Consider the following 9,359-nt stretch of genomic DNA (forward strand, 5'->3'; position numbering starts at 1 on the left):
CTACACCCCCCCCCCACCTCCCCCCCCTCCCCCCCCCTCTCCCCACACGAGGTGAAGGCAGTCCCTCTTGTGATGCACCGACAAATGTAAAACTCTCCGCGCTGCTGGGACGACGTTTCGACTCCGAGAGGGTCACGGGACGAGCACCCGGGGCCGCAGATAACGCCCCGGGCCGGGATGAGGCAATGATCCTGACGCCGTAGATCTCCTCTCTCCCCTCTCACCTCTCACCTCTTCCTCTCTCGCCCTCTCTCTCTCACCACCCGGCCACCACCGCCGCGGCGGGGCGCTCACAAGGCCGACGGTGCGGCTGCTGTGCCCTCTGCGCTAGCGGCCTCCCTCCTGCCGCCGCTGCCTCCTCCCCCCTCCTCCTCTTCTTCCTCCTCCGCCGCGTTCACCGCGCTGGGGGGGGGGGGGGGGTTTCATTTTTTGGCAATTTGCGCCGATTCCGCCCCCCCCCCCGCACCCGCGGAGGCCGTGGCTGGGGAGAGGTTTTTCTTTTTGTGCGCGAATCCAACCCGGACGGCGCTCTCTCTCCGACGCGTGCCGTCCGGCTGCGGTGTCCGACGTTTCGTTTCGCTCCCGCGTTGCTTGTGGCGGGTGGCTTCTTCGTGACCTGATTTGGCCACGCAGCAGGGTTTGCCCGCCGCCGTTGGTGTCGTTGATTGTTGACGATCCTTGTTGTTGCTGTTGCTGTTGCTTTTCTCAGGCGGGGAACCCAGCCGATTTCCCGGAGAGTCTCCCAGCAGCAGCAGCAAGCAGCAAGCAGCACGTGGAGCGAAACGTCAGACATCGTGCAACCCGAAATCGGACGGAGAGAAAGAGAGAGAGAGAGAGCTCAAAGCAAGGGGCGGATTCGTTTCTCTGTTTTCTTTCTGCGGCGCACGATGGATGCGATGAAGATGCCGTTAGTCACAGTGCAACGTAATCTTTGAAGGAGGTCGATCGCTCGCCCGCTCGCGCGCCCGCCAGCCCCCGTGCTCGGCCGACGTGACCCCACATGTCCCCCCGTTGCTGCTGGTGGAGGGGGGCAGGGGGGGGGCTCCTCCTCCGCGCCCCTCACTCCAACAGAATTTCCAGCCCCCCCCCCCCTCCATTCGGGTCTCGTACGCGCGCACGCACGATATCGGCGCCCCCTCCGCTTTGCGTTCCCAGCTCTGCGCGCAACTCCCGCTCACCGCCGGGGAGCGGCGTCGGCTGTCGGCAGACGGTGGTGGCGGTGGCACCGGCGTTGGCTTCCGCCCGTGCCGCGACGGGAGGGCGGCGGGGCCGCGCTTGGCTAATGCGCAGCCGCGGATTCGGTACCACCGCCACCACCGCCGCTCCACCCCCCCTCCTCCCGTGTGTACAAGACGATAAAATAAACTCCCAGCAAGAGGTAGCTTACTCTGACATCCAATGGATTGGCACGTTCCCCCTCTACTACCACTACATGGCGGTGGTTGTGGTGGTGGTCTCCATCAACCCCGTAACACCTGGGCCTGTCCCGTGACCTCCGAAAGCCTCCCACCGCACTTCGCGTGGCCTCGAGGTGCATCTCGCCTGGCACAAGCGCCACTTAGTGGCGAACGGCGGTCGTTGTTTGTTGGTGGTTGTCGGGGGGGGTGGGGCGTGGGGGCGTGGTGACGTGGCGTGCGAGCGCGTCACAGTGCGGTGAACGCCACTAGTTCCGGTCGCGGTCGACGTCCGGGCTAGGCGGTGCCAGCCCTTTGCCGTCGCTGTTTTCTTTTTCAAAACTCCCGCCCCCTCGACGCGGTCGAATCCCCTGCGGGGATTCTCGCGAATGCCAGGGGGAGGAAGTGATGCGGGTTGGGGTGGATTGTGGGGGGCGGGGGCAGTTGGGAGGGGGGGAGGGGCATGAGAGGCCGCGGCGTTTCCTGTCGATTTCGCGTGGCACGTGGGGAGAAACGTGCGGCCCGACCGGGATTAAATCGCGGTTCGTGGGAAGGAGAAAATATAAATATATATATCAACACGCTGAGCTCGTGGGAAACGAGACGCCTCTACACATTAATCATTGGTTTTCATTTCGTCGCCTCTTCGTCTGACCGCCTGCCGCACGGCCGTGGCGGAGTCGTTCGTCCGCTCTTCGCGAATCTCGTTCGTTCGCTCGCTCGCACGGACGCACGCCACCGCACGCCGCCGCCGCACGCCGCTGACCAATACCAAAAACCAAAACCAACGCTCCCCCCTCCTCCACCCAGATGGGGGTTGTAAGAGAGCGGACGGGGGAAAATTCTGCACTCGAAATATTCGAATGTTTAGCAGGCGCCGACGGATTCTCTTAGTCTTGCCGGGCAGCCAGGGCGGGGAGGGGGTAGGGGGTGATGGGTGGTGGGGGGGGCAGCGGGCTTTGTCAGCTAGGCCGTGCTCCCCCCCACTCCACCCGCCTACTCCCGCCCCCCCGGGAAGGCCGAACCAACGGGAACCGAATTACGTTAAAGCACCCGGGGGTGAGGATCTCGACAGTGGAGGGGGGGGGGGTTGGGGTGGCGGTGGTGGGGGGGGGGGGGGTGGCAGCGACCTCTTGACCTCCGGGTCGGCAAGTCAAGCCACCGCCGCCATGGCAAAGGCGCTTGTGCCGGTCCCAAATCTGCGTCGCTCGCTTTTTTGCATTTGTACCGTCGGCCAAAACAAGACAAAAAAGCGGGCCTGCAAGGGGAAAACCCAAACCAAATTACCTAGTGGCTAAACAGGCAGGTAAACTAGTCAGTGGAGGGGGGGGGGGTTTCTCTCGGTTTTAGTTCTTGAATAGCCGCTTACCTTTAGGTTCGCTAGGTAAAGCGAGAAATCCCCTCCCCCACCACCGGGCTTGGCATTCCGTTTCGCTATATTCCGTTTCGCTATATTCAAGATTGAACTGCGCACGCGTTCAGGCACGGGTCAGCGCCCCAAACTTTGAACTCTGAAGGCAGTTTGTAGACTGGTCGTTTGTTTGCCCTCCCTCCCTCTCTCTCGATCGCTCGCAATGTGTAGTAATAATAATGATGATGATGATGATAGTCCAGCGGCGATCAACGGATCCGCCGCCACCACCTAAACCGACCGCATTGCCGAACCGTCCAGGCCAGCGCCGTTTATATTTTTCGTGGCCCTGAAGTTTCGTTAAAGATTCCTTCATCGGCGCGGCCTCTATGGAAGTTGTTTGAGACGTCCTCTCCCAAAGTAAACCAGGCGTGGCGCGCTCATTTTTTTGTTTGTTAAAATAATTTCGAGTTTACCACGGGACGGAAGGGGGGGGGTGGTGGTACGGGGAGTGCCGCTCATCGTTCTACCCCCCCCCCACCCCTCCTCCCGGTAACCAACGGGATACGTCCGTACGTTTAGCGGCGAGCCCCGAAATGTAAAACGCGTAGGAAAGCACCCGCGACGGTCGGGGGAAGGAACGGAAAAAAAGAAAAACCCAAAAGCTCGCGTTCCCCCTCGGACGCGCTGCAACCTGAAAGTCCGAGCGTCCACTTCTGAAGGAATCGTTGGCGGAGTAATCTCATGCATTCAGTACGCCGGTCGGTCTGTGGGTGTATAGGAAAGACGAAAGACAAAATAAAGTCGTTCCGCAGACGTCGCTTCGCCCCCCACCTCCCGCCCTGTCGCGTCGGAGGCTCCACTGGGTCGGGGCGACGGCCACCCCGGTCGCGTTCCCGGGACTCGGGAGAATCCGCGCAGATTTAGGGCCGTGGCCGCCTCGCGGCCGGACGCTGGCGGCGTTGCGACGGAGGAACCCTGTCAGTGTCGGGAGAGAAAAAACCCCGTACAAAAGAAAACGAGCCGTCCCGGCCACGGCGAGCCAGGAGTAAAAAACGGTCGCGACCCGGCGAGGTCACACGGTGACCTCGTTGCGGCTCTTGGTGCCCGCGTGCGGCGGCGTCTGCCACTGCTGCTGCTGCTGCTGCAGCTTCTGCTGCGCCGCCGCGTAGTTCAGCTGCTCCAGCGTCAGGTGGCGGCGCCCGGCGAACGCCTGCCGCTTTGCCGTCGAGCTCGCCATGTTCCAAGTCCGCAGCGTCTCGGCCTGCGTCGGCGGCGGCGCCCGCGGCGGCGGCGGGCCCGGCGCGTCGCCGACGCCGCCCCCGAGGCTCTGCCGGCGCGCCAGCCGGTGGGCGGTCGGTGTGGAGCGCGGCGTGTAGGGCAGCGTTGCCGTGTCGTCCCGGTCGCCGCGCCGCACCCGCCCCGCCGCCCGGTCCGGCGTGGCGCTGTTCCCCCCGGCGGCCGAGGACGACCCCGACGAGATGACGGAGCGCGGCGGGAGCCGTGGCGGCAGCGCCGGCGGCGTGCCGACGCCGTCGCGCTCGTCCGGCGAGCGCCGCCGGTGGCAGTAGCCGCGGCGCGCCCCCTGCGGCGCCGGCGGGTACTCGTAGTCCTCCGACGAGTCGCCGGCGAGCAGGTGGTGGTCGCTGCGGTGGAGCGAGCGGCGGGACAGGCGCTTGCGGCCGAGTCCCGGCGTCGAGCCGCCGTAGCCGTCCGGCGTCTGCGGCATGCCGGAGCGGGAGGCCGTGCCGTAGCGGGGGTCGGGCCGCGGCAGGCCGCCGCCGCCGCCGGCCCCCGTGCGGCGAGCGCCGCCCGGCGTGCCGGGGAAGTCGCGCGGCGTGCGGCGGCCCCCCACGTGGTGCCGGTCGAGCGAGTCCTGCGTGGGGTAGTGCGGCAGACGCTGCGTCATCTGCCGCGGCTCCTTGTTGAGAGTGGGCGTCGAGCCGTAGATGTCCGTGTGGTACTTCCAGCCCTGGCGCGGACGCGGAGAGAGACGGAGACAGAGAGGGGCAGAGAGGGAGAGAGACAGAGAGGAAGAGAGACAGAGAGAGACAGAGAGGGACAGGGAAAGAGAAAGACAGAGAGGGAGAGAGACAGAGGGAGAGAGCGATGGAGAAAGTGAGGGGGAGAGACAGAGAGACAGGGAGAGAGATACAGAGAGAGAGAGAGACGATACATTACGATACCCTATACACTACAGGGCACACACCGCCGTGGCAAACCCCTCTGCTATACCGCGCCACGCCGGCGAAACCTGCCGCCGGGAAAGCCCACCTTCTCGGAGCCGGTGCGCCACGTGCCGTAGTGGTGGTAGTGGTGGTGCTGGTGGCGCGGCTGCGTGGAGAAGCCCCGCGGGTCCCTCTGCAGGAAGTCATGGAGGAGCCGCTGCTTGCCCGGGTAGCCGTCGGTCTGCCCGTTGGCCTCAAGGCCGCCGATGCCGACGTACGGCGCGAGAGCGACGTCGGCCAGCGTCGGCGTCGAGCCGTAGGTGCGCACGTGCGCAGCCGCCGCTGCCGCCGCCGCTGACGCCGGCCGCTGCTTGCGGTAGTCCCACTGCTCCCAGTGGTCGCGCTCGCGCTGCTCCCACTGCTGCTGCTGCTGCTCGCCGCCGCGTTGCTGTCGGTCGGGGTGCGGCACGCGCAGCGGCAGCGTGCCGCACGAGGCCATCTCCACCAGGTGGTGCTTCTTGGCGTAGTACTCGCTCAGCTCCTTGTCGGCTGCGGGCGGGGACGGGGGTGGGGGAGGTGGGGGAGGGAGGGGGTGGAGGAGGGGGAGGGGAGGGGGTGGGGGTGGGGGAGGAGAGGGAGGGGAGGAGGGGGAGGAGGGGAGGGGGAGGGGTGGGGAGTAGGGGGTAGGGTGGGGAGGAGAGGGAGGGGAGGAGGGGGGTGGGGAGGGGAGGAGGAGGAGGGGTGGGGAGGGGAGGAGGGGGTGGGGAGGAGGGGGTGGGGAGGAGGGGAGGGGTGGAGGGGGAGGGGAGGAGGGGGTGGGGACGAGGGGAGGGAGAAGGGGGTGGGGAGGAGGGGGAGGGGAAGGGGGAGTGGGGAGTCGGGGGTGGGGAGGAGGGGGAGGAGGGGGAGGGGAGTTCGACTTTGAAACGCGAGTGACGTTTGCGACCGCGATCCGCCGCTCGGCTCCGTGTGAGTCTCTGGGCCTGGCCAAGGAACCTCGCTGATTGGGGACTTCTCGTCGAGTTTTCAACTTTGTCGTTTTGTTGTCGTCCCCACAGCCCGGCCGCACCTCTGATTGAGCATCGATCGGCCACGTACGGTGGTGCCGAAAAAGAAATGTCTACATGCGCACAAAAGACAAAACAACGATCCCTCCGCGTAGACTTAACAGACTGTCGGGGCAAGTGCTGTTAGCGAGCAGCACCTACGTGGGTAGTGATGGTGATGGTGGTGATGGTGGTCGTGACGATGGTGGTGGTGATGCTGGTGGTTGTGGCGCTGGTGGTGGTGGCGGTGGTGGTGGTTGTGGTGGCGGTGGTTGTGATGGTGGTGGTGGTGATGGTGGTGGTGATGGCGGTGGTGGTCGTGGCGGTGGTGATGGTGGTGGTGATGCTGGTGGTGGTGGTGATGCTGGTGGTGATGGTGGTGGCGGTGGTTCTGGTGGGTCACGTGCCGAGCCTCTTGAGCGAGTTGAAGCGCGCCAGCTCTGACTTGGCGGCCGTGAATGACGGCGTGAGGTGCTGGTGCGACTCCGACGGAGCCAGCGGAGTCATGAGCGCCATCGTCATGTGGATGTTGTTGACGCGCGGTTTCTCTGCGGATCGGAGGACGGGGAAAGAGTGGAGAGAGGAGAGAGAGAGAGAGGAGAGGGGGGCACATAAAGCAAAGCGTTGAAAAAAAAAAAGAAATGATGAACGAAGCAAAGTGCCGACTACACCGAACATCTTCTTGTTTCCTCTGATCGTAAAAAAAAAGAGAGAGGAGAGAGAGAGGCGAGGGAGAGAGAGAGGAGAGGGAGACTTTTAAACAACTTTTATTGTCACCAGCAGCCACAACACTGGAGGCGATTTCGATACGAAATACACAAAGTCGCCAGCAACACAATGACACAATAAACACACGGGCGCTGTGGCGCTGGATGCGCCGCGCACAACACGAAAGAAAAGGCACGTGGTGGTGGTGGTGGTCATCGCGCACGCCACGGTGACGAGCGAGCGCTTCAGAAGGTGAACACGAGGGTGCCATTGCCGCTGGTACAGAGAGGGGCTTGTCTGGCTCCCCAGCGTTCGAAGAAGACGCGCACATCACCGACATGTGTGTGGTACGCGTGTTCCAGCCCGAGCCGCGCCTTGAGCAGGCCCCTGAACACTGGAAGCACAGGGCAGCCGTCAGTGTCACCTTGCAGAATATTTTTTCTCGTCTTGTACACCGCCATCTTCGCTTGAGCGCAGGCAAAGTTGGCGAGGTCATGGCGCTTGTTAGCCAGGTAAGGCACCACCCCCCATATACGAAGCTGCTGTTGTAGAAGGGCACCTCCAGTTTCCTGAAGATGTCCCCCAAAAGGCGGAACATTGGGTTGAGCCGCTGGCAGCGCAAGTACTGGTGGGGCAGATCCTCCCTGGCACCGCAGGAAATGCACAAGTCTGTTACCCCTGGCGAGATTCGGCTGAGCCACACGGCCGATGGATACATGCAGTGTGCCAACTTCCACTGGAGGTCACCGCAGCGTTTGGCTACGGGAGATATTTTCTGTTGCGCTGTTTGTTGCTGGACGCTCGGCGGTTCCGCGCCTTCGGGGACTGATCGCTATTGTTGCTCACAAACAGGGATACGATAAGTAAATTTGTAAAATGCCCGCAAAGCTGGAGGGGGGAAAACCACAGGCGCAGAAGGGGAGTCTAAAACTACGAACTAAACTTTTTTTTTGCAGGTAAGGCCGCAATGAAGATCTATAATTATTTTTTCAGAAGCGACCTGGCCATCACAGATGAAGGCTCGAACGAAGTGGGCTTATCGTCACCATCGCCGTGTGGGGATTTATAGCAGCAGCCAAATAACTCTGAACGCGTGACGTTGATTCTAAATGTGGAGGGGAAAGACCGGAGAAAAATGCACGCGACCACGCAGAGAGAAAGACACGCAAACTAAAAAAATACAGCAGCAGGCGTCAGGGTCGGAATTGAACCCACGACCTCCTGCACACCAGGCGAGGTAGTTAACATCTCACCACGGAGAGAGACCCAAACTCCAAATATACAGCAGCAGGCGTCAGGGTCGGGATCGCGATCGAACCCACGACCTCCTGCATACCAGGCGAGGTAGTTAACATCTCACCACGGAGAGACACGCAAACTCCAAATATACAGCAGCAGGCGTCAGGGTCCGAATCGAACCCACGACCTCCTGCATACCAGGCGAGGTAGTTAACATCTCACCACGGAGAGACACGCAAACTCCAAATATACAGCAGCAGGCGTCAGGGTCGGGATCGAATCCACGACCTCCTGCACACCAGGCGAGGTAGCTAACATCTCGAGGCGGGGGCCGCGTGTTCTTGGGGTGATCGCCCTGGTAATGTGACAATGACATTAAGGGCCCTTGCTGACAGTTTCACATTGCACGCGGAGTGGAGAGGCCGCGTGTATATATTCACACGTTTTAGATTTGAATGTCAAGCTTGTAATAGTTTAATTATCTCCCACACTTTTGTTCCCTTTTAAATATAACAAGATTGAATATCGTTTTTTTTTACACCACGCAAGAACGCTATGGAGCGTATATATATGAAGAAAAAAATTCCCATCATCGCGGGTTCCACGAAACGCCCGGCGTGTCTCGCCCCGCGCCGGGTGTCAGGGACGAAGAAGAACCGGGAAGGAAGACCACGCGTACACCATGAGCGTGCCGCAAGTGGCGCGGAGATGTTAACTACCTCGCCTGGCATGCAGGAGGTCGTGGGTTCGATCCCGACCCCGACACTTGCTGTATATTTGGAGTTTGCGTCTCGCTCCGTGGTGAGATGTTAACTACCTTGCCAGGTATGTGGGAGGTCGTGGGTTCGATCCCGATCCCGACCCTGACGCCTGCTGCTGTATAGTTGGAGTTTGCATCTCTCTCTCCGTGGTCGCGATGATTTTTTCCCCGGGTCCTTCGGTTTCCACTCCTCCACATTTAGAATCGACATTACGCGTTCAGAGTATTTGGCTGCTATACATTTGCCCCGCTCCGTTGAGCTGCTATCTTTCGTGATAGCCAGCTCGCTTCTGAAAAACAGCTCCGTAGCTCAGCGGGGCCTTTCCTGGTAAAATAAAATTTGAAAAACTTGTTCATATTTCGATTTAAAGCTTTCGTTACTGTAGGGATTCGTCTTCTTGGTTCTTTCGGTAAAGTCACGTAGAAGGGAAATAATAAAATAATAAAAATAAAACATAATAAAATAATTCTCACGACGTTTCGGCCACAACGCAAGCAGCCGTCCTCAGGTGAAAACCAGGTCTGTCGAGGCGACAGTGATGCTCGAACGGGGCCTTCCGTGTCCGTCTCGTCCCCACCGGCCTAGACTTTTTGCCGCTTCTGAACGGCGAGGGGGAGCGGGGAGGGCGGGGGGCGGTAGGGAGGGAGCCGTCCCACAGCGATCGAAAGCGTCGTGGTGCCGCCTGTCCCTGG

This window comes from Lampetra planeri, chromosome 58, assembly GCF_965212315.1.
Source record: "Lampetra planeri chromosome 58, kcLamPlan1.2.h2, whole genome shotgun sequence".
In the NCBI taxonomy this organism is placed as follows: Eukaryota; Metazoa; Chordata; class Hyperoartia; order Petromyzontiformes; family Petromyzontidae; genus Lampetra; species Lampetra planeri.